Source organism: Bactrocera neohumeralis, chromosome 5 (genome assembly GCF_024586455.1).
Source record: "Bactrocera neohumeralis isolate Rockhampton chromosome 5, APGP_CSIRO_Bneo_wtdbg2-racon-allhic-juicebox.fasta_v2, whole genome shotgun sequence".
Lineage (NCBI taxonomy): Eukaryota > Metazoa > Arthropoda > Insecta > Diptera > Tephritidae > Bactrocera > Bactrocera neohumeralis.
The window spans coordinates 4449355-4476265 of NC_065922.1; the positions used below are offsets into that span (position 1 = coordinate 4449355).

At 37.5% G+C, this 26911-nt stretch overlaps 1 protein-coding gene across 1 annotated transcript in view; it reads right to left on the reverse strand.

The window, feature by feature from the left end:
• Positions 1–26911, reverse strand: part of LOC126758150 (uncharacterized) — a gene marked incomplete at its 3' end in the record, with an annotated part of 53389 nt that overhangs the window by 16435 nt on the left and 10043 nt on the right. The window lies entirely within an intron of this gene.

The window sequence follows — 26911 nt, forward strand, 5'->3', positions numbered from 1 at the left end:
ACAAAATGTGTGGAAAGTGAGATGTGGGTAGTGGTGGCATCTGCATTTGTTGGTAATAAGTGTGCGTCCAAAAATGGATCCTTTATGGCAAGTAAGTTATATTTTTTTTATTTATTGGGTAGTCGAAAAAGCCTTTTAGTGTCTTGTGAATAGATGTCGTTGCAGTCGTATATCTCCAGTGCTACCAATCACTTTGTGTCATACCATATAGTGTTCGAAAGGTGAGATTTTAAGCTTCATTTAACCAAAAAAAAATTAAATTCGGGAAAGTTGAAAAAAGTTACAACTGTTCAAAAATGAGTGAAACTAATGAAGAAATTCACTTTTTTTGAAATTTTTGTATAAAAAAGGGAAAAATGCCGCGCAAGTCATCATGGAAATTTGTGAAGTTTACGGAGACGATGCTGCATCAGTTCGTTTAGCACAACAATGGTTCGCGCGCTTCCGTTCCGGAAATTTCGCTTTACATTGATGGAATAATGTCTCTAGCGGAAAAATGTCAAAAAGTGGTTGACCAAAATTTTACATATTTGTTGATTTAATCATTAGTATAAATATAAAAAATAAGTTGAAGTTTAATTAGAAATACGAAAAGACTTTTTCGACTACCTAATATTTATTTAAAATAAATTTTTATGCAATTTTAAGAGGTTATATACAGTTAAAATTTTCAAAAAATCAATTTTTTTATTTTTTTCTTAATGTAAATATTTTTAAGAATACACATAGAAAATTTCATATTTTCGAAGTTACACGCAAAATTGAAAAGGCGTTTCAGAGTGCTTGGAAGTGCAATCCAAATTTTAAACGCGTTTTTCTCAAAATGTAGTTTTCGAAATCGGTGATCAAGATTACTCGAAAACGGCTAAACCAATTAGTCTTACATTTCAACACGAGTTTCTTAAATATATTTTTTAGTAATTATCCGCAGATTTTTTCTCACCGATACATTTTTTATAAACAATTTAAGTCTGAAATTTTGGTCCAAATGGATTTTTTTGGAGGAACCGGCATTTTGTCAAAATTTTTATCTTGCTTATTCCTCCAATTAATTACTAGACTCAACATTATTTTAACGAAATCTGTTGTTTTTTAAATGGGTTGAGGCTGATTGACTTCGCCGGGGCCCGAAATATGTTTATCTGTAGTACTAGAACCTGGCTGTCTATCGAAAAACTACCAACCAGATCGATCATGTTGTGATATGTTGCGCTTTTATCGACTTATCTTGTTGTCGAAAATTCGCCTTTTAGCCTCTGTGCAGCAAAAAACGCACGCCAACAAACACAAGGAAGGTTCGACGTCGAGAAGCTGCAATCACAACAGACAGCCGAACGATTTTCTACTTCAGTCCTGCTCTCTGAGAGCACTAGTCAACAACTCGGTATAAGGGAACTGTGGGACGGCATTTCAAATTCCTTATGTACAGCTGCAACCGAAACCATTGGTTTTCGGAAAGAGCAAAAGAACAGCTGGTACGACGGAGAGTGCCGTGTCGCAGCGGAGAGAAAACAGGCTGCCTACCTCGCCACGTTACGATCGACCACTACACGTGCGGGATGGGATAGATACCGAGAGTTGAAGAGGGAAGCGAGACGCATTTGCAGACAGAAGAAGAAAAGGCCGAAATGCGTGAGTACGAAGAGCTTGATAAGCTGGCCGACAGGGGTAATGCTCGAAAATTCTACGAAAAAAATGCGGCGGCTTACAGAATTTTTTCAAGACCGGAGCATAAAAAAGGTGATCTAGTCACTGATGCCCAGAGCATAGTTAAATTATGGAGGGAACACTTCTCCAGCCTGCTGAAGGGCAGTGAACGCACAACACCAGGAGAAGGAGAACTCGATTCCCCAATCGATGACGATGGAGCAGACATTCCATTACCCGACCATGAAGAAGTTCGAATAGCAATTGCCCGCCTCAAGAACAACAAAGCGGCAGGGGCCGACGGACTACCGGCCGAGCTATTCAAACACGGCGGCGAAAAATTGATAAGGAACTGTAAAATATGGTCGGACGAAAGCATGCCCAACGATTGGAATTTAAGTGTACTATGCCCAATCCATAAAAAAGGAGACCCCACAATCTGCGCCAACTACCGTGGGATTAGCCTCCTCAACATCGCATATAAGGTTCTATCGAGCGTATTGTGTGAAAGATTAAAGCCCACCGTCAACAAACTGATTGGACCTTATCAGTGTGGCTTCAGACCTGGAAAATCAACAACCGACCAGATATTCACCATGCGCCAAATCTTTGAAAAGACACGTGAAAGGAGAACCGACACACACCACCTCTTCGTCGATTTCAAAGCTGCTTTCGACAGCACGAAAAGGAGCTGCCTTTATGCCGCGATGTCTGAATTTGGTATCCCCGCAAAACTAATACGGCTGTGTAAACTGACGTTGAACAACACGAAAAGCTCCGTCAGGATCGGGAAGGACCTCTCCGAGCCGTTCGATACCAAACGAGGTTTCAGACAAGGCGACTCCCTATCGTGCGACTTCTTCAACCTGCTCCTGGAGAAAATAGTTCGAGCTAAACAGAAGGTACCATCTTCTATAAGAGTGTACAGCTGCTGGCGTATGCCGACGATATTGATATCATCGGCCTCAACACCCGCGCCGTCAGTTCTGCTTTCTCTATGCTGGACAAGGAAGCACAGAAAATGGGTCTGGTAGTGAACGAGGGCAAAACGAAATATCTCCTGTCATCAAACAAACAGTCGTCGCACTCGCGACTTATCTCTCACGTCACTGTTGACAGTCATAACTTTGAAGTTGTAGATAATTTCGTCTATTTAGGAACCAGCATTAACACCACTAATAATGTCAGCCTGGAAATCCAACGCAGGATTGCCCTTGCCAACAGGTGCTACTTCGGACTGAGTAGGCAATTGAAAAGTAAAGTCCTCTCTCGACGAACAAAAGCTAAACTCTATATGTCGCTCATAATTCCAGTCCTGCTATATGGTGCAGAGGCTTGGGCGATGACAGCAACCGATGAGTCGACGTTACGAGTTTTCGAGAGAAAAATTCTGCGGAAGATTTATGGTCCTTTGCGCATTGGCCACGGCGAATACCGCATCCGATGGAACGATGAGCTGTACGAGATATATAATACAGCGAATTAAAAGACAGAACGCTGGCTAGGTCATGTTGTCCGGATGGATGAAAACACTCCAGCTCTGAAAGTATTCGACGCAGTACCCGCCGAGGGAAGCAGAGGAAGAGGAAGATCTCCACTCCGTTGGAAGGACCAAGTGGAGGAGGACCTGGCTTCGCTTGGAATATCCAATTGGCGCCACGCAGAGAAAAGAAGAAACGACTGGCGCGCTGTTGTTAACTCGGCTATAATCGCGTAAGCGGTGTCTACGCCAATTAAGAGAAGAAGTTTTTTTTTTTAATTTCAGAGGATCCAGTTCAGAGATATAGTGGTCTTTTTCGAAAGAAGCTCTTGGAGATCAGCCGTAGTTCCTTTCCAAATAAATATTTTTACTAATACTAAGTCTTAAAATACAGCTAAAAGATACCGTAAAATGTGTACACATTTTTGGATCAATTCAATTCTGAGTTTTCAGGCGATTTTAGAGCAAAAATTAATAGTGGACAATGGAGCTCAAGGCACCTGCTTTGCTGAAATAATTGTTTTGAGGTTATGTTTACAGTCATATCTTCAACAACTCCTTATATTTACACTTTTAGTTGCACATATTATTCGAGTTAAGTAAAAAAATATTTAAAAACAACTTCTAGCCGCTTGCGCAATGAACTATTTTAAAACGTTTTTTAAAAAAACTAAAATTTCTTGATTTTTGAATTTCAATAAGCGTGCAAAATTTCCAAACCATGAACTTATTGCGAAACAAATTCTTGCGATCATTTATCAAAAATAATTGAAATAATGACAATTCCGCGCGGAACTCGTTTCGATCAATAAGCATAGCGTCGGTGCAAAATGCCAAGCTTATTGGTCATTTCCAATTAAAAATAGAAAAACAAACAACTATGGCAAATCACTCACATTATCATATTAGCGCTCAAGGCGAGCAAAGAGGGCAAACCGAAGCGTTCGAATCCAATTTCCATTCAAAGAGACACAATGGCGCAACTAATGCGAAAACACACACAAACACATATACGAAGTGGCACTGGAATTGGAGCAGTCGGTGGCAGAGCCAATTAGCCTGCGGCTAAGCTAATAGAGTATGGCAAATGGCAAGGCAAGGGTGAAACAATAACAACAATAGTGGAAGTAGTAGATACCAAGTGACTATGCCAGGCGCTGACGGTTGCAATCTCCTCGCAATTTCGGGTTGTAATATAGAGTTTTTTAACGATTTGTTGTTGGAAATTGAACTCGTTGCTGTTAGAGTGGCTGTCGCGTGCCAACAGCCATGAAAATCCGCCAGTGCCTGCGCTGATGAATTGCAGTTTGCTGGTTGGCAGTGAAAGTGGCGTGTTTCGAAGCGGTTAATCGGGAAGTCAGATGCGGCAACGACACGTCTGAGCTGTACATACATATATGTAGGGGTGTGTTGCTGCGCCTGTAGAAGTTCAGAAAACATAAGCGTTCATTTATGCTTTGATTTGTTATGAAACCTGCTGCCGCCTTCGCTCGTCTGTATTATTAAACATAATAACCACAACAACAACAATGTTATTGAAGTCTAACAACACCTTGGCAGTCGCAGCATTGTTTAATAGCACCACTTGTTGCGAAAACAACAAAAATGCACGGAGCAAAGTGGTTCGCCTTAAGACAGCAAATCACGAGCGCACCGCGAGCAACCGGTTCCCGGCAAAGCGGGCAGGGCGCCGAGAATTTTTCGCATACGAAAGACACAACAATAGCAAAGCGGCTAAGCGGGCAATTACGTAAACAAGTGCGGCTGCCGGCGACGGCTGCCACAATGGACATGAAATTCACAAAGAAAATGCTCGGATCAAAAGTAAATATGAATTTCGTGTTGGCCATAAACAATGTGTGACAGCAACAGCACTTGAAAGACAACAGCAAACACTGTAGCACTGCAAACTATGCGAAAAATGTCAACAGCCAGAGAATCGACATTTCAAATGGACTGGCATAAAAGAACAAAGCGAATGTCTAAGCGGCCAATGCGCCTGCAGGTGATTTGCCACACATTCGCTCCGAATTGGCCGTCCGTCCGCCATAACTGCGCAAGGCGATTTATGCATTATACAACAGCTACATTGTGCACGTATGTGTGTGTGTGTGCAACATTGCGTCATGCCAGAATTTATGGCATGCCATTACACAAGCGGCGGCCATAAAATAAACTCGCCGAAAAATATATGGCGAACATAAAATTAATAAAATTTACTTTTATCGGCCGTTAACTGTGGCTTAAGCGTCCGCGAACAAAAGACTTAAGCAACAAACTTGCCGCATAAATGCAACAACTCTTCGCTGACTGCCACTTGATGGTCGCATCAAAAGCGCATGACGATAAATTCGGAGACATGCGTGAAAATCATTAAATGGCCACCGCGGTTTGACAGTTATGTGCGAATGCATGTGTGTGTGTGTGCGCAATTGATTGCATAAATTCTTTGCGAACGAGCGGCCGTGTGTGTAAAAACACATTTCCCACAGCAACAAAAAAATATGAAAATAGTTACATAAGCGCTGGCTGAGAACCAGCGCAGAGACACAGCCGCAGCGCTCATAACTGTACAAACGAATTACATAGTTTGAATAATTTGATCTCGCTTGCACATATTTTTTATGAAAAACGCGCTAGACATACATTTTGTTGTTGCCAGAATTCGGCTCGCGTTTTGGATTTGCAGAGAATACGCCAATTTTGTTGCTTAAAGCCAAAATAAATTGAAACTAATTCGAACAGTTACTAATGGCGATATTGAAAGCGAAACCGAAAACAAATCAATTTTATGTTTTGGAAACTGTAACTAACGGAATTTCAAATGCTTCCAGTAACGACTATGCCGAGAATTGAAACCACGTCGATATAATGAAATATAATATCATTATCCCAACAAGACAATAAAAGATTAAATGGTTCTTAGTAGAGAGAGGAAGGCCAAATAGTGAAATGAAGAACTAGTCTGTATATACTAGAGAGACCCAGAGGTGGGATTTCTTGTGACCTATTCTTAAGTGTGTGTGGTTAGTTCTTTAAGTATATTGTGGTGGAGATAGAAAGTGTTATTAGAAATTCATAGGACATATTTGGGATTGAGGTTTTTTATTTGACAAAGAAATTTATAATAACGGGGTTTTCAATGAATCGCTTCAAAAGTAGAGCAATAGGGACAGCAAACGACGCCGTATTTGTTCCGCTCTTTTGACATTTCTCTTCAGTAAGGTTTGTCATTTCATCATGGAAGGATATATGATCCAAAAACTACTCGAAATATTAAAAATTGCTTTGGAAATTCGGAGTCAATGGTCTCATCTTTAGGAGCGCTTCGTCCAATTTATGGTCTTCATAATCATGCTGTCAGATCAACAATTGAGCGTCTAGTGGAAAAATTTGAATCCACAAGCCAAAGTACAAAATGTTCCCGTGCCAGTGAGACAAAGAAGTGCCCGTAGTGTCTAGAATATTGCTGCCGCTAGCGTATCAATTGAGGAAGACCTAAATCGATCTCTCACACGTCGCTCTCAAACGTTTGGCTTTCTGTGACGCCATTGTGGCAAATTCTGCGAACAGATCTTGGCCTATATCCTTACAAGATCAAATTGACGCCAGAACTGAAGCCGCTTGACCACCAGAATCGTCGTATGTTCGTGAATCGGGCTGAGAAACAACTTTAAAACGATTAGAATTTTCATCGAAAAATCATCTTCAGCGATTAGGTTCATTTCTGGCTGAATAGCTTCGTCAAAAAGAAAATAAGCGTTATTAGTCAGCCAGCAATCCACACGCACTTCATGAGTCACCATTTTATACCGAACAAATTACGATTTGGTGCGGTTTATGGACCAGTGGCGACGTTGGGCCGTACTTCTTACGTGGTGATCAAGATCAGCACGTTACTGTTAATGGGAATCGCTCAATGATAACCGAATATTTTTGTCCCAAATTGGATCAAATGGACTTGGACAATATGTTGTTCTAACAGGTCGGCACCACAGCGAATGTCACAATCGATTTATTTAAAACCAAGTTTGGTGAACGTGTTATCTCACGAAATTGGCCGCCTCGATCGTGCGAAGCGACGATCTGTTTAGGAAAAGAATCGCAACTATTGGGCGAAGCTTTGTTGACGATATTTCGGAAGTTGCACGGATAAAACATTTTGACTTGCTGAAACTGATCAGAAGCAAGGAGTGGTTCCGAGAGAATACAATAGAGTGAGGGAATATTAGTCCCGGTGGTATCACAATGTGTCACTTAAAGGCCTAGGTGCGGCAATAGACAGCCACTCTACCTACATATTTACTCAACAATTTTCCAATGCCAGTATTATTATAGTTTTCTCATTAGAGTTTTCCTTTAAAATACATTTTATATATTCTTCGCTTTATATATATGTTTTTAATCTGGAAAAGTGGATATTTGAGTGGATTCGTAAAACAATAAATCTCAAATTGTTGGAAACAAATATTTTTCACTGATTTATTAACTTAATTATTTTTAACTAATTTATGAATGAAATAATCAAGCAATTACTTTTAGCCACAATGTGTATCGATTTCAATCGCTTGTGGATTTTTAACGGTACCCTTAATTTGATTTTCATTTCGCTTGGCAAATGATTCGTTTACCAGCGGCTTGCTGTTCACCGCCAAAACATTTTTCGCAATCAAAACCCACTTTTGGTCCCATAATTGCAACTCCAGCTAGTTTTGGTAGCGCGACGCACTAAAGTAGTCACCACTACCAGCACACACACATACTTCCATGCAGTCACCAATAAAACGCCTGATCGGCAGCCGCTGTCATGCTGTCGTCGCAGTCACTTTTGGTCAGCGACTTTTCGTTGCTCAAAAATTCACTTTCACTTGCAACTCTGTCAGCGCAACTTTGCTTGTGTGTATTTGTGTGTGTGCATACACTTAACTCAGCACGTCAATATGTAATTTAGTTAAAGTGATTTGTAAAAATCGAATTTCGGCGGCGGTTGAGGCGGCGACAAACACTAGACGCGCAGCGCCCGAAAGCGAAGTGAAAAAAGTAAAAAATGCTTGTTGATTGCTCGCTTCATGCCTGGCTGAGTCCCCTCATATATTTACAACAACGATGGATCATTGGCGGCTCGGATTGATCGGCATCGACGGCGCGCTGAGCCGGTCCCCGCTCGGCTACCGCAGAAAGTGAGATTTCATCCCGTGAATTTTCGTCGATTTGTAATTAACATTTTCCAGTTTTTTTTGTGTTTTTTGAGGCTGCATTTTCCTTTTTCTATGTAAATGTCTGTGATGTTAATATCGGCATTTTGTAATTTGTTGACTTGACCCTAATTAAAGCCTTTGTGCGCTACCAAACTGAAACTATTTTGTCACTTCGTCAAGTTTGCGCCAATTTTTGCTATTTTTTCTTACCGAAACTATGCAACAAGTGCTTTATTAATTAGTCTGGTTCGTATGAAACTAGGCCATATGTATGTAAGTTTGTTTTTAAGCATTAAACAAGTCTATCTCGTAGCCGCTAACTTCAATGTGATTCTGCTCATAATTAAACGCCCGAAATTTAGAATTGATTTATCGAGCGCAAGGCCGGCTAATTCATTTGCGGAATTTTATTGATTTTAAATTTTTGCTTTTGTTGTTTTTTATTTCATTAATTCTACATTAATTACGCGTTGGCAAAGACAATCAAATTAAATTGAGAGTGATTGTTATTCTTGGTTATAATTAAATTAAGCTGAGAAATAACAATTTATAATTTGAGAGTTAATAATAATAATTGCCGGTCGATTTTATTCGGTAATAAAGCCAATGTTAGAAAGGAAAAATAACGGTGCTTGCTTGTTGTATTAAATTAATTGTCTTAATCAAAATAGAGCCATTATTATATATTATATGTGCCCAAAAAATAAGGTGACATTTGAATTTAAACTGTGCGCGTCGAAGGATTTGGAGAATTATTTTTTTTAGTTTGGTAGTACTGTCAGTCACATTTATGTCAAATTTCATGTCAAAATATTCATTGGTGTTTGAGATACGTGTCGTTTTGTGAGCTGCTAAAAGTGAGTTTTTCGTTTTTTGCGATGTCGAAATTTGTTGAGCAAAGAATTTGCATTAAATTTTGTTTACGGAATCAATTTTCTGCTGCGGATACGTTGAGGATGGTGCAGAAAGCCTTTGGTGATGAGGCTATGTCTAAAAAAAATGTTTACAAATGGTATAGTGAGTTCCAAGCCGGCCGTGAACGTGTCGAAGACGAAGAGCGTCCAGGGCGACCATCAACCTCAACCGACGAAGCTCACGTTCAACAAATCAAAGATTTGGTGTTGAAAAACCGTCGATTAACAATTAGAGACCTTTCTGATGAAGTTGGCATATCGAAAGGCTCAGCCAATACCATTTTGAAGGATGTTTTGGGCCTCAAGCGCGTCAAATCTCGACTGGTACCGAAAAGATTGAATTTGTGTGTGAAACGGTATTTTTCGACTACCAGGGTGTCATGAAACGCATTATAACTGGCGATAAGACTTGGATCTATGCTTACGACTCCGAAACAACCAATCAATCGAGCGAATATCGTGCCAAAAGAGAGCCGAGACCAAAAAAATCGCGCCAAAGTCGCTCAAAAATCAAGGTCATGTTGATTCTTTTCTTCGATTATCGTGGTGTTGTGCATTATGAATTCCTTCCAACCGGTTGAACAGTCAACAAGGAATATTTTTGAACGTTATGCGTCGTTTGCGTAACGCTTTCCGCCTAAAAAGGCCGGAATTGTGGAAAGACAATTCTTGGTTTTTAACCCACGATAATGCACCATCCCATACTGCCCTCGTAATTCGTGATCATTTCGCCAAAAACTCAACCCATATCGTTCCGCAACCACCGTATTCACCTGATCTGGTGCCGTGCGACTTCTGGCTGTTCACCAAAGCTCAAAAGACCGCTCCGGGGACACCGTTTTTATACGATAGAGGAGATTCAAGCCGCAGCGAAGACGGAACTGAAGGCCATCCCGGAAAGTGACTACAACCAGAGTTTCGAAGATTGGAAAATAAATACAATGTCACCTTATTATATATATACATATGTTGTAAGAATCCGACCTTTTAATTCCCACGTCAAGTTGTCGGCTAAGGCAGAAAATCTCTTTAATTATTCGGCCGGTATAATTTTTCTAGCATATATGTTATGACAAAAAAGTACCCGGATACTTTTCATATACCCTTTTTGGGATGGCCTTCAACTCCTTCAGCGAATTTTGTTTTATTCTTTTGAACGACTGAAAATGGGGCGAAAATTTTAGTTTGTGGAACAAGAAAAAATCACACGGAGCCTAATCTGGTGAATGCGGTGGTTGATCGATGGTATTCATAGCGTTTTGGATTCGGTCAAAATCGTGTACTGTTGTGTACTGTACTATTTTTTGTTGTTTTACTTCATTTATATTTGTTCCAAAATCAAAAAGTAACAAGAAAAAACGTTAACTTCCGCTGCACCGAAGTTATAAAACCACCTACCCATTCACAGATACAAAAGGTTACTTAGTAGAGCTTGATTCCGATTACTCAGTTTGTATAGCAAATATATGCTATAGTGATCCGATCTGAATAATTTCTTTGGAGAATGCACTGTTTTCTTTGATAATAACTCATATCAAATTTCCTGAAGATATCTTGTCAACTGTAGTTTGTATGACCGATATATGCTAGAGCGGCCCAATATCGGTGGTTCTCACAAATGAGCAGCTTCTTGGAACGAAAAGGTCATGTGCAAAAATTTCAGATCGATATCTCAAAAACTTAGGGACTAAATCATGATATATACAGACGGATTTTTATAGCATCTCTGATGTCTCTCATGTTTGTCACTCATTTTAAGAATGCAAAAAATACGAAAGGCAAATGTTATGAACTGCGCAGAGTCAAATATGTCATATGGGAGGCGCTGAAGTTTGAAAAGCATACCAGCCACATTAGTTCATAATTGGATGGTAAAACTCTACCAGATAGATGGCGCTATGATCGAAATACTTCTAGAGACCATGTCTGGTATGTTTATATGAATTACAAGTAATGTGTAGTATTGTGAGTATGCTAATGCCAATTTATATTATGTCAAATTTGATAACGCGAAGACTACAGTTAATGCCATGCTTACTTTGTATTGAGAAGAATATTCAAATGATAGAAAGTTAGAGAGTTATTAGAACTTTGTTCATCACGTTACTGATTGTGCCTAGAAACTTCCCAGCCACTAGTATAGTTATGTCGTCTGTTCCTGTTTGCGCTAATTTGAGCAATTTGACTTCGTTTCATTCCGCATAAATCCTCCTGTTCGGTAGAGCTTTTATCCACACTATTATCGCAGGATTTATCAGTGCTGCTTCCAGACTGTTGACGAAATTGCGTTATTGGAGATATTGTGTATTGCTTCATATATGTCAAGTCACTCGGTGCCATTGCTCTACATATATTTATGGTTAGCAACTGAAGTAAAGTCGCCCTGGATCAACCCTTAATATATCGATAAAAATTCGACTGTTTCCTCCCTACAAAGGATAGGTAAATAGTTAAGCCTCAAATATCTTTAGTATACTATACATATTATGATCAGGCAAGTTACGAGTAAGTAAATTACCGTCCATACCATGATATTTTAATGATTCGAAGCCGTTGATTGCCCAAAGTACTTTGTCCTTGTATTTATAGTGTTATTCTCTACGCAATCTCTTACAGATTGGATATTTGTAGCGTTAAAGATTTCATCTATACAGAAAACAAAATTTTTTGTGAAATTTGACTACCCGTGAAAGGCTGCTTCAACCCTTGAACCCTTGAAGTAGTTTTCAAAGACAGAATTAGTTTTGAAGGGGCGGCGCATAAGTCCACCCCAAACTTTCAATTAGTGCCTCCGTGTTATGTTATAATGAAGCATTATTTCAACACTTTTCTCTTTTGAAACTACAAATGAGTGCGGCCCTCAAGCAAATTAGCTAATTTGCAGCGATCGCGTGCAATTTTTGCCAAAGTGCGAACCATTAGCAAACCGATTGCATTTAATGACCTCACATACTACCAGCCACAGCAAATGCAAAAACAAAGCAAAGCAACAACTGCTGCAGTTAATCACCTTAAAGCTTGCTGAGTGTACTAATCGCTGGCATTTAAGCGCTTAAAAATTCATTATTGCAATGCACCGATTTCGCACGTGAAGCGTGAAGCTTTAATTGCAACAATGCTACAAAAAAAAAAAAACAACAAATAGGCGTATATTATCAATTAAAATGCACTGCTTTATGGTTAATAATTAGATTGGCTTTGGTGGCTAATGCGCGCCATCAACGGAACATAAATTGATGAAAACTGAATTGTGCACTTTCGAAAACTCGCACAATCAATTTGGCAACATTACGTAATAGTCACTTAAAGTAGCAATGCAACCCTCTACACAAATTAATCGAACAGCAAAAAAACACCAACAACAACAACAACACTTAAGTGCATTAGCGACCACAGCGCAGCTCAAAGTACAAAAGACTTAAGCAGCGAACTCGTTGGAGGCACCTGCTGGCTTCTGAGTGCATTTACATAATTTTACGCAAGCTCAACGAAATTCAAAAACCCCGCAAAAGAGAATTCAACTTGTGACAACACAAACACTTATAGACTATAAGGAAATATATGCGAGTGAAAAAATTAGTTAACATCAAATCATCTGCGCGCAGACAAAGAAGACACGTAATAAAAGTGGTACAATAGCCTAATGGAACTTTCAAAAAGCTCGCTGGCATATTTTTTACGCAAATTTACATGTTTATTGTGCGCAATAACCAAAGAAAATTTACAATAAATGTGATATACGGCAGAAGTATTCAGCTGTTCGCGGCGTCAACGGCACGCATGCGCACAACAACAACAGATGATGTGATTTTTTGTGCTGAAAATAGCATCTAACGACATGCAGCTGCGCAGAAAAGCATCTTTTTTTAAAAGATAAACAAACGCACAACAAGAAATAATATTTTTAAGAGAAGCTTTGCTGACAACTTGAAGTGGCGGCGGCGCGTTGAAGAGTAGGCAAGATGCAGTTGCGCGAAAATGTGGTTGCATAAGTAATTGTCATCATGAGTTGCATATAAGAGAGGTGTGCATATGTTTTAGAAAAATTAAAAACGGTTGCTTGGTTTTTACTTATGTCTATACGGTAGTCGAAAAAGTCTTTTCGTATTTTGTCAATAGTCGTATATTTTCAGTGCTACCAATCACATTGTGTCATATCGTATAGTGTTGGAAAGGTATCTCACCTTTCTAAGCTTCTTTTAACCAAATAAGAATAAAGTTGGGGAAGTTGAAAAAAGTTACAGCTGTTCAAAAATGAGTGAATATAATAAAGAAATTCGCTATATTTTGAAATTTTTGTATAAAAAGAGAAGCCACCAATGAAATTTGTGAAGCTTACGGAGACGATGCTGTATTAGTTCGTGTAGCACAACAATGGTTCGCTTGTTTCCGTTCTGGAAATTTGAATGTGAAAGATGCACCTCTATCGGGTCGACCTCTTGTTGAAAAAGGCGAGGAAATTATATAAAGATTGACCACGACCATCACATAAACAGCCATGACATCGCTAAGGAACTTAACATTCATCATCAAACGGTTTTGAACCATTTCAAAAAGGCTGGCTATGAATTGTCTGCGAAAAATTTAAAGGACCCAATTAACATCTGCCATTCTTTGCTGAAACGAAATGAAATCGAACCATTTCTGAAGCGAATGGTAATAGGAGGCAAAAAGTGGAGCAAATACGACAATAATGAGGGAAAAAGATCATGGTTCAAGTGTGGTGAAGCTCAACAAATGATCGTAAAGCCAGGATTGACGCCTCGAAAGGTTATGCTGAGTGTTTGGTGGTATTAGAACGGAATCATCCACTATGAGCTGCTCCAGCCTGGTCGAGCGATTGTATCTACATTTTACTGTCAACAACCAATGAGATTGAAGCAGGATAATGCTAGACCACACAAACGAAAAAAGTAGCCAGAAGTTTTGATCACAAGTAAAAACTTGGGTTCGTCTACCATCAGGACACTGATGGAATAGATGTCTCTTGCGGAAAAATGGCAGAACACTTTTTTGATGACTATGGCAAATACTTGGAGAGCTTGGCTGGGAAGTTTTGATGCATCCACCATATAGACCTGACCATGCACCATCGGGCCACCATTTAAATTATGAAAATTTTTCGGGCTGAAAATGTAATATAAAAATTGACTTATTAACTTTTTCTGAGTAAAGCTTTATAAAAAAATTAGGATAATAGTAAAAATTATCTCGATGAAAAATCTCGATTTTTTTCTCCAAATATTTGCAAAATTAAGTGCATTTTTAAATTTACATTCAAATAAAATTTAAATGTTCATAATAGGTGGCAACCCTCTACCAAATAATATTTCTATTGTAAATCTCACCTCACATTTCGTTAACTTACTATGGAAAAGTTAATTTTTTTAGTCAGGTGGCAACTCTGTTTTGAAAAATATTCAAGAGCCCTCTCCGTGAACTTTGTCAGGCTCCGATATTTCATTATCTTATTATTTTTATATATTGCCAGTACCAGAGAATAGCTTTACAAGATACTTGCAAGTCCACACATACATACATATACACATTCATATGGAAGTTATGTATGTGCGATTGCCATCGTGTCTTCTTTACTTGTTGACCAAAACTTGCTTGTAATTTACAACGCCAGCGTGATATCTCATGCAAAGCCGGCTAGAAGCGACGAGCGGTGTCTACAAGCCGTTCTTCAACGCCACACACTGACTTATTATCGCAATTGCATCGGCAATTTCGTTGTTCTGATGCAAAAGCTGGTTGTTGTTGCTATACAAACTTGTCTTTTTACTGTTGTTGTTGTTGTTGTAGCTGATGACGGCAATTGCTGGGAAAATGAGCTAAGCGCGTGATGAATTGAATTAAGTGACTCGAGTTTTTTATTACCAGAGATGCTACACCTCTTCCACAAACACACACACCGTTATGGTGTCACGCTGACGCGGGTATGAATGCAACAAACACACCAAAGTGCTTTTTGACACACATAATCGCAAGCAAAACCACAAAGATTAACGTGGAGCCTTAGCAGATCTTCCGTGCACCCACATGTGCGCAGTTTGAGTGTGTGTGTGTATTTTCAAACTTAAAAACACGGCAAATGACTTGTCGCGCGCAGCTTCAAGTGCTGTAACTGTGAAATGTGACACCGTTGCTTCGTTACGAGTGCATGCCGTGTTGCAGCAGTTGCATACTGACTTTGTTGTTGTAATATATTTTATTTTTATTTATTGTTGTTGTTTCTTGGTTGCAGCGCTTTGTCGTCAGACAATTTGTTTGTTGTTGCACTGTCAGTGGGACATGACGTCACCGCTAGCTTTATTAATTGGCTTGTTACGCCTGCCAGTTTGCTGTCATCGCGCTCAGCTGCTTGCCAGTCGCCTGCTTGTTAACATTTGCTATCATGATGCAACATGCGGCAGATCTTCTTCCCGCCATTATCAGCGATCTGCGGCGACATTCGCTTATGTCAAGCGCCCCTCTGGTGACTGAAGTCTATTATATGCAATCTTTTCAAGCTTTCAGCGGTTAAAATATGTTTTGAGAAATTAAAAAAAAAAATAAAAAAATAAATAAAAACAAATCAAAAATAAACAGGAATAAAATTTGTTGATCTTCTTAAAATACTTTAAAAATTTTGTATCGATCTTTAAGAGATCCAAGGTTCTTACACAGTTTTCTCTACCTCATTTCTTGCTCTTAAACCTTACTTAATTTCAAGAGTACCGTTAAACCGATCGGTAAACAAAACAAATATCCGATTACTAATAATTTCGGTATTTCACATGCAAACAATTAACTCGAGTAACAAATGTGAATATTCAAATTGGCGGCTATTGACAACACTCGCTGCGAAAACAACAAAAACAATGCAATTGCGTGTTTACTTAAATCTCAATATTGTTCGTTATCGGCAATTATAAGCGGTAAAAATACTGCGCAGCTGTCAGATCTTGAAAATACTTGTGTTTGTGGAAATAAATACCAACTAATTACGCAGCTCGCGGGCAAAAATAACGCGCCGAAGAGCCGAAGCGAAGCAGACACATTTCAAGTGCACAAGGCCAGCGCAACAAAATTGATTTGAAGTGTGTGCGTGTGTGTGTGGCTGACAGGTGCGATGAAGGTATTTCTGTTTTAAATGCCGAATTTATTTATTTTTATTTAAAAGTTTCGAATATTTTACAATCAGGCAGATTTTGGCGTGTACTTTCAGGCAAATTTATTATTATTGTCATAAAATTAATTTATTATTTATTATCTAAGGCTCGTTGGCAGAAAATCAGCTTTTAGCAATAGACTTTTCAGCTAAAACTGCAAAGAAACCATTAATAATGTAATGACAATGGTGTTAATGGGATATAAAAAATTATTTTACAACAGCCACATATCAATGACACTACCTCTTTAGTGTGATAATCTACAAATCTCACTTGAAAACACTGAAGTATAAATGCACAAGATCACCAGCACATTTCTAAAGCAATATTTTTATGGAAATTTTTTAAAAATAAGTGATGTTATCGGTTAGTTTGACTTTCATTACAACAAATACATTTTTTTAACTAGATTTTTATGCCAAGCCTTTAAGTGGTCAGTAGGGTAATTTTTTTCAAAAATTTTTTTTGTTTTTGCATTTTCTGTTCCCTTATGCCCTTACCCTTAGAATTAATGTAGAAACCCACTTTACCTTTGGAAGGTTTTGAAAAAGGCTCAAAAATAATAATACCGCTCGACGTTTGGAGCGTTCGGAGTGCACACCTCAAACTTTAAACGCGTTTTTCTCAAAACACATTTTTTTAAACTGTCGGATATTATTCCGGTCGAACTACTCAACCGATTTGCTTAATTTTTTTAAGTGTTCGCAAAACGCCTGGCTATCGTTTTTATATTTTTTATAATTTGTTGACAATGTTATGACAAAATTTATGTAAAAAAACATGGGGAAAATTAAAAAAAAAATGTTAATTACTTTTTTATTTATCAACATTTTTTCATGATTCTAGTAGTCACGATAACTATTTACGTACTTTTTAAGGATAAATTGGGTTTTTGTGTTTCAGTTGATCCAAACATGAGAAATCGTGTCCGCCAGTGAAAAACGCATCTCATTCATCCAGTCATTTCTCCGACAGATGTCATCAAAAATTCAGACAAAATTTGTTTATACACTCATCATATGTGAATAAAGTTCTATTGTAGAATAAAAATTCCTATGAAAAAATTAATGTAAAAAAAACAGGCCAGATTACCCTACTGACCCTTAACAAATTTGAATTCTAACTATGAATGAGTTTTTGTTTTTATTAAAATGGTGTCTTAAAGAGTTAAGTAAACTCATCATAACATTTCTTCGAAATATTAGTCTTATTTTGTTCAATTCGCTGTATAAACTTCAGCAGTTTCAAACTATTTTAAACAAAAACAAGAAAATACGTTAACTTCAGAACTCCACCGAAGCTATAATACGTTTCACAAATATATGTTATAGTGACCCGATCTGAACAATTTCTTCGGAGATTGCATTGTGGCTTTAGATAATTATTCATTTCATCGCCAATTCTTCTGAGGCAGATATCGATTGTGCTGCCGAAGTCAATATTTGGAATGCGACTAGACAAAACAATAAGCCGATATATCAACACTGAAAAGTTGTATATACCCTCAAGCAAAAAAAAAAAAAAAAATCCCTCTAGTGGCTTTATATGGCCAGTTGTTAGTAACAAACACATGCGCAACATATTTGGAGATTACAATTGATAAGAGGCGCACTTGGAAAGATCACGTAAAAATAAAAAGAACTCAGCTAAGATTTAAGTTGGCGCAGGTATACTGACTCTTTAGGCCAATATCCTGCCTTAGTCTGAATAACAAGTTGCTAATTTATAAGGTAAGACTTAGGCCGATCTGAAAGTAAAGTATGCGTATTCAAATCTAAGATGTGGTAGTGTCGAAGCGTAGAAAGTAAGCGAAAAATTTAATTGGATATTAAGCGAAGCCAGGTCCAGTCTTCCTCTTCCTCTCCCGGCGGGTACTGCGTCGAATAAGAGTTGGAGTCATGTGTAGAAGTTCACAAGTGAGGAAAGTTCTCTCTTTCCATATACATGGCTCAAGCAGAAACGATATCTGGGTAGCCTAAGAACATCGAAGGTTGTTTGCGCTGGGTTTGGGAAAAAGAGCTACAAATCGAAGAATTCAGAATTTAGTAGACGTTACTCCTCCGTTTGGAGCAACATAAATGTATATTTGCGATTCAACTCGCACACCTCACATTTCGATTAAATTAATGTCTAAATATTTATTTAATTTTTTTTTTTAATTTATTTATTTAATAATGTATCATACTACCATAATTCATCCGCTTTTTATTTTCATTTTACTTTTTGTTTTTATATTTAAATAGATTCAAAATGTATTGAAATTTACAAAGAAAAAAGCAAATTTTGTAAAAACATCTCATCAAATGAAAAGTTTCCCATACAAGCATTTGATTCCGATCGTTCACTTTGCATGGCAGCTATGTGCTATAGAGATTCGATGACGGTGGTTTCGACAAATGGGCATTTTCTAGGGGAGAAAAGGTTGTATGAAAAATTTCAGATCGATATCTCAAAAACAAAGGGGCGTATATACAGACATCCGGACATGACTAAATAGACTCTGCTTGTGGCGCTGATCATTTATTTTTACTATTCTGGGTTTCAGGGTATAATAAAAATAAAGCAAGCTTACTATATGATTTTTAAGCTATTTTTAATGTTGAGTGCTGCGCACTAATCCAATTTTTATGCAAATTAAAAAAATTTACTGATTTATTCGAATTAGGCACGTCTTTCTATATTTTTTATTAGAGCTAGATATAGTTTTAGGTGGTTTTCCACCGGAAAAGTTTAATTTTTATCCGAAAGCGTTTCAGTGGATATTTTTTCATAATTAGGCGTGGACTTTAATCGATTTTACTCAACACGCGGTGGCAATTTCAATTTATATCAGAACTAAATAGTGTTTTGGCAATTTGTTTAATTATTATAAAATGAGCACAATTTTTATATTAGGCTTATCTCGTGCTTTTCTGAGCAAGCTTGATTTTTGGTTTTGATATTTTTTCTGGCGGAAGTGCGTTTTTATTTGTTTTATTTTTTTTTTTGTAAATTTTGTGAGAATTTTGGTCGAAATAAGCGTCATATTTTCCAAATATATATAAAATGATAAGAAGTAATGTTCTTTTATACCAAATATACTGTAATACTCCATCCACAATTAAGCTATTCTAAGTACATAGCATGTACTGCTGCCAACTTTGGTTAGTAGGCCAGTTAACGCATATCTGAACCAAAGTCAATTCTCTTAAATTGACCGCCTAGTGGAGCAGCATACTGTTACAATATTCTATAGTTAGATATTCGTACTTTATTTAATAATTCATAATTATTACATTTCATAAATTTAAATTTGATTTTTATTCGATTTTCATCAGTTACGTACTCTGAGCCTGAGTCATGCGACTTGCCACTTGCCTCTTATAAATATTTTATTTATTTTTCAAAGCAACTCATTCATCCTTTGAATAAAAATATAATTGCATCTGTATTTGTTTATTTCTACAACGCGATCATGAATAATTTTTGCCATTCACTTGCGTCGTCATTCGGAGAGCTTGTTTTTCTGCCCCACTTAAAGGTTGCGTATACGCCCAGCAGAATGATAATGAGCGCGCACTTGCCGAGCAATTGTGACAGCGCTCGAGTGTTAGAAATAAATAGCGACTGAGTAAGCCGTCTGCAATTGTGTGATTAGCGCTTGTTTACAGGGTGTTTGTTCAGCGGATTTTTCAATGCATAATCAATATGTAAGTGACTGTATCACTTTGCGCGCAGGTCAGGGCCTAATGAATACCACAAAAAGTAACAACAAAAACATAAATGAAGATAAATAAATATTAATAATAATCAGATAAACGCTGAAAAGCTTGGTGCCACTGCAAAAAACCAAGAAATAATATCATCTCTGCAGCTGGCTTTGACGGTGGCGGCCGCGAAGGGAATTAAATACAAATAAAATAAATAGCAGCAAGCAGCCTCAGCGTTTCAGTAGCAAGTAGAGGAAAATAAAGCGCTGAAACGATGTTAAACAAATAAAAATTGCTTGGAGACGCGCCACGAAGAAACCTTCGAAACTCATCTGCGATTAGAGAAGAGACAACAAAAGCAACAATTTGAAGAAGAATTGTCGATTTTTTGTTTGTGTTATTGGGTGAGCTCAGCGTTGCGTTCATTAGTCAAGCAAACAAGCGGGCACAGTAGACGATCGATCATTGATATTTGGAAAAAATTAAAAAAAAATTAAAAAAAAATTAAAAAAATTAAAGAAAATAGAATTGTAAAATTAATTATAAAAATTTTGTATTTGTATGTGTGTGTATGTAAGCATAACTGTCGTTACACATATGTAAAAATGGCAAATGAGGTGTGTACAGCGTGAGATTGTTACACAAGCGCTTGACATTTAAAAGCCAGAGTTCAATATACCGTTAAATGAGGCAACGAAAGTGAAAAAAGCGATAAACAATGAATCGGAATGCCGATTAAATGAACAAAAACAGCGCTATCGCGCTGATGTAACAAAACAACAACAATGTAAAAAAAAAAAAAAAACGAAGAAAAAAAAACCAAGAAAAAAAACAATAAAAAAGTGAACAAAGAAAAACACGCAAAGGCCGAAAATGAAATGAAAAGTGTTGAAAGAGGTTCCACTTTAACGATTTACATAAAACGCTGCACACTTGTAAATTGGCGGGCGGGAACCCGATGCGAGCATCGCCCGGCAATCACGCCACATTGCAGGCGCTGCAGCGTGCGGTGGCGGAGGAGCGCAGCGCCATCACGTGCGTGCCACATGCGTGCTGGCTGGTATTTATCTATGTATATAACGGTTGTTCGTGAAGCAATTGTAAACTTACAGCTTTGATTTGCAATTTTGATTTAAATCATTTGCGCGCACACACACAGACCCTTCACTCGAACAGCAAGCAGTTACACTTGCGGCCTCAATAAGATGAGTTGCAGATTTGCCGATTTGTGGACTTATCGCTGAGGCACGAAAGAATGTAAGAGTGTGTGTGTGTAGGCAATTAAATGAGCGTGGAAACGCGCTGCGTCACACGAAATTGAGGAAGTCAAAATTGGCGCAGTTCAAGTGCTTGAGCGAAACACACACACAAATATAATATATATATATAATGAATGTATGCATGTGTATGTGTGCCTCTTAAAGTGTGTGTGGCGTGAATGACTTTTCGCGTTTCGCGCGTGAAATATGTACTTCGAAAGCCCCGAGACACGAACTGCCACATTGAATTGGCAACAAGTGCGCCGCGCAGACGCAAGACACACCACACTTATGTAACTCTAGGAAGGCAATGTTGTTGCGCAATGCAAATTAGAATTGAACTGACAACAAAAAAAGACAAGGTTTTCAAAACTCGTCTAAAACGATTGATTTCAACGGACCGCAGATAAGCGGCGAAGCGCGTTGCAGGAAGCGTTTTTCAGTGCGATGGAAACACTAATTTAGCACTTGAGTTAATTGCTGTGTTATTGTTGTCGTAAAGCTGAAAGATAAGTCAAATAGTTAGCACTCTTTTTTAGTGATGTGAGCTTAGTTTTGAACACAATTCGTGGTTATGGCTGAATTATCTTAATACTATGGGGCCATGAATGCCACTAAGCGAGAATAACAATGAATAAATATTTTATTAAGCTATTGGGATATTAAAAGTTAAATGAATTTGCTGAGATAATCTTCTAGTATTAAATCATTGCTAGAAAAAATATCCAAATTGCCGAATTTTTTACTCAAGCGCTCGGAAAACGATTTTGTTGGACCAAATTTCAATCGGAGCTTCAAAGACAAAAGCAAGCGGATATAGTCTAACAGTTTAAGACCAAGTTTTGCCCAGAATTTGAATATATAAACTATTCCATGACAAAAAGTGTTCACTAAATTGTCTGAATTGTTTTCTCAATGCTTTTTCTTTAAGGTAATTAATAATTTATTAAAATGTAATTTAGTGCTGTCTGTGGTAGTACAAAGGTTCGTACACATTTAGTACCAAACATTTGGTTTGTGCCTCAGAAATCGAAATTTTTATAACCCAAGAGCAAAGTTTATAATAGAATTAATTATTTTGCCGCTTTTTTCTTTCCAATAATCAATAGGGTTCCGATTTTTAACATTTTTCTAATCTATTTGCCGGTTTTTGACCGTGTATCCTCTGGGTAGTCAAATAATATCCGTTTGAATGCAAGATAAAGTGATTATGCGAACCATCCCTCGGCAGGGTTTTGCGCTGGGTTTGGAACCCGCCACGTAAAAAACGCCCCAATGAAAAGGAAAGGTTAGATTTTAAAACAAAATGAAAATTTTTAGAAGATGTTTTATAGTCTCCTCCTCTTCCATTTGCTGACAGCTTCTACAATTGTCATTATAAGGCATTTTTAGTCCGATCGCTTGCCTGGCAATTAGACATTAAGGTATTAATACTCCTACTAGAATCCTTATATCATTTATTTCATTTTAAATTTTAATAGTCGACATGTGCGGGCCATATTTCATTCATACTACCATTTCCTGCTTGTTGAGTAAGCCACGGATGGAAATTTACTATATAACATATTTGTTGATTAAATTTTTACTAATAGCCAGAGGCATGCAAACCTTATCTTTCCGGAGTCTTATTGTAAGGATCAGGCGCCATTTGATTAACGGTTCCCTGTTATATCACTATGTCTTAATCTTTATTATTAATACTTTATTATTCTTAAAAATACACTACAATAGTCTGGTAAACAGAAGACGATTTTGGTATCTAGAAAAATAAAGATACATTGAAGTGAACACAGAGACAAAATTTGAAAAACATATGTTATATACTTGTATATCGCCTCTTATCAGCTTTAATATTTTCTATTTGACAATCTCTTTATAAGACACAACAGTAATCTGCCAAAATGAGACGGTTTCATGAACCTTGATAGCTTTCTTGCAGCACTAATAGATCTTAACGGAACAGCTCTCTCTGTTTCACAATATAATTTCCAACATTATCAGAACATTTATTTAAGAATCAAAATACTCATGTTTTCTCTTTGAACGTTAAATTTTCTCAGTATATTCTGCAGAATTTCTTCACAATTTCATGCTAGGTGTGAACACTAAACTTTCCCAAGCGTCGCTTTTCGGAAGTTAGTCTCTAATTTTGATAATATCTGCATCTTTTGTGAATCACCAACAAATACTAAAATACTCCTTCAACTTTTCCAAGTTTCGAAAATTTTCTGCATTTGTCACTAGAAAAATTGTCTTCCACGTCCAACGCGTTGAACAATGTTGCTTTATCATTCCTAAATTAATCACGTATTAAATTTCTGGAGTCACTTTGAGAAAATAACTTCGCTGCAGATGCTTCGCCCAACTTTCACTGATAGATTGTACCGATTTTTGGGAGTTTGGTGGCATCATTGTTTCTGTTGGCATGCAAACTAATTTTGAAACGCGTATAAGGATTTTCATTGAGTAAAACTAGACTTAGCAGATGTTTGAATTTTATTGAACCTTTGAAATTTCTGCATAATTTTTTTCGGTATAGAACCTGGGAGCGGCGTACACATATATATATATTTGCGAAAAGGGAGTGCAGAACCATTAGCTTTACTGGAAAAGTTAATTTTTTTATTAAAAATATTAAATATATAAAAATCCTAATATTTTTGAAGCTATCATTGCAGACCAAATAACGTTTCCGATCTTGCCGTTAATTTCTTCTTCTCAGCATGGATTTCGTTAAGGGAAATCTACTCTAACAAATTTATTTGAGTTTGCAAACCAACTATCATTGAATTTTAGGGAACAAAAGCATACAGATGTTATATACATTGACTTTAGCAAAGGTTTCGATTGAGTTAATCTCTTGACTCTCGTACATAAACTTGATCTTTTGGGCTTTCAAATATAGTTTCTTCAATGTGTATCTTCCTATCTTTATATTAGAACACAATGAGTGATATTTGAGTATAATCTATCAGATTGAATTAATGTCTCTTTAGGTGTTCCACAAAGTAGTCATCTTGGTCCTATTCTGTTACTGATATTTATCGTTAATAATCTTCTGTCATGGAATTTTGAAATATTTTATTGTTTGCCGACGACGTAAACTTTTTTAAATTATATACTTCAATTCACGAAAGGTGTCTGTTGCAAGCAGACTTAAACAATTTGGCTATTTGGTGTGATAGAAATGATTTGGCATAGAATCTCAAAAAATGTAAGACAATGTGCTTTCCTCGTAGATCTAGATTTCCCTCTCCTTATAATAAAAGACTATTTACTGGAGCAAGTTTTTAACTTTTTTGATTTGCGAGCTACTATGGGTCCTAGGTTTGATTTTAGTATATTGTTATGTTGATATCATAGCCTTAAGAGCAAAAGGTATTCTCAGTTTTGTTAACCGTTTGGCCTAAAGAAGTTAGAGATCCGTTTGCTACTAAAACACTTTTTACAACTTTGGTTGGACCTATATTGGAATATGGTTCTGTTGTATGGAACCCTAGTAACCAAATCCATTCTGACAAGTTAGAGTCGTTACAAAAACAATTTTAACTTTTCGCTTTAGAACATATCTGATGGGATCCTAGGTTAAGTTTTCCCCAATATACTAGTCGTTTGAGTCGTAGAGAAATGCTAGGTGTTATATTCTTAGTAAAAATCCTGAATGGAATAGTTAGCAGTACTTTTCCCTGAAGTTCAATTTAATACTCGGTTCGCGTCGGTTGGACGGGAGAAGGTTATAATAATAATGTTTAACTGAAAAGTTAGTACAGACAGAGTAAATTGCTTTGCTTATTTAATACAAAATATAAACCTTATCTTCCAATAAACAAAATGTAAAAATATTGCACAAAAAACAGTTTTAAGTACCTTGACAGTGAAAGTTTTGCATAAGAGTCATAAACCCTTAAAGGGCGCTAAGACTTCAAATAAACTAGTCGTCAAACGAAATCGAAAGTTAAATGAAAAAAAAACAGTTGAAGATTACACTGTTTAAAGCTGAATGAAACATTCGACAACATTTAATTAGCTATGCAAACCAAAATAAACCGCAAGTGACGGTGGCACGGCTGATGGGTGATGAGCAGCAGTAAAAGTAAAAAAAACAATTAAACTAAACAATAATCATAAAGTAAATTTGCAACGCTTTGCTTATGACAAAAAAAAATAAAAAGCTAACAGTGTTGCATAACGGCACCTGTTACAAAAAGACAACAATAATAATAAAAAGACGTGCTCAAAGTTAATTACAAAACCAAAATGAGCAAACAAATTCACATTTATTCGCTGAAAAGCGAAAAATATGTTTCCCAGTGACTTCGCAGCTTGTTCTGCAAAGCTTCAGTGACAGCAATGACCTGACAGCCAAACGTTTAAATGACAATTGTCAAATAAACGTTGGGAATTAATTTTCCTGCTTTTCCGCAACAAAAGTACGCGGAAGTGTGTAAAACTGAAAGCAAAACGAGAGAAATGTGAAATGGTAACATAAACAAACAAACACACACACACACATGCTTCTGCAGAAAAAGTCGGACTTTGCTAAAAATGGAAAAGTGAAACAAACCCCGTAGAAAACAACAAAAAACAGCAATAGCAACAACAAGCAATGACAACAACAGATCATTGACCAACTAATCACCGGGCAGCGTCAACCAAACGCTGCAGCGGCGTTAGCAAGCACTCTTCAGCGCACACACACACATAAGCGGAGCAGCTAGCGGCGGGCAGCACTTAAGCCGATTAGCCAGTCGAGCTGATAGCCGTGCAAAATGCCCATACAAAGCGCCAATGAAATATGAAAAGCGAGCGCAGAAAGCAGGAAAACTGTAGCAAATCGCAGCGCGTGCCAAAAATAAAAACAACAACCAAAACAGGGAAAGAGCTGTGATTTGCTTCCTGCAAAAACAGGTGGCAACAACAACAGTGAGCGTTTAGTGTGCGATTTTGTCGCCACTGCCGCGCATAAAGGTTAATGATTTCTTTAAAAACTGTCTCGTTTGTTGGTGGTGTTCATATGTTTACGAAGAAAACAAGAAAAGTAAAAAACGACAACTTCTTGTTGTTGCCTAAATTACGAAAATTGTTATGAAATTTCATAACAACCGCGCGGCAATTAGCGTCAGCGTGGACTGGACATTGGCAAGCGGCGTTCCGCCACGGCTGTCTTCGGCTCGCCGCAGTCGCTATTATCGTGGTTTAGTCGCGTTGCTTAATTGGTGCATTGGAAATTGGGAAATGTGCGCCTGCGCAGCACATGCCTTCCGCCTCGGAGCACCGCCCGCTCGGCTCTGTGGCCGCCAGTGTGCCTAAGCTAAACATTCACGTGTTACTAATTTTCTGCTTATCCAGAGCAGGCGCCGCGAGAAAATCGAAAATAAGTTATCGCCGCCGCACTGTTTTTAATTGCATTTTATCTCAAATAGTTGCTGTTGCCCAGCTATTTTGGTAATCGACGGTTTCGTAATTCCGAATTGTAATTTGTTGGCAAGCATTTTAATTGCTTTTCTGTGTTTAAATTTAAGTTTAAGTCACTTTTAAACGATTAGAGGAGCTTAAGTTAAAAATGA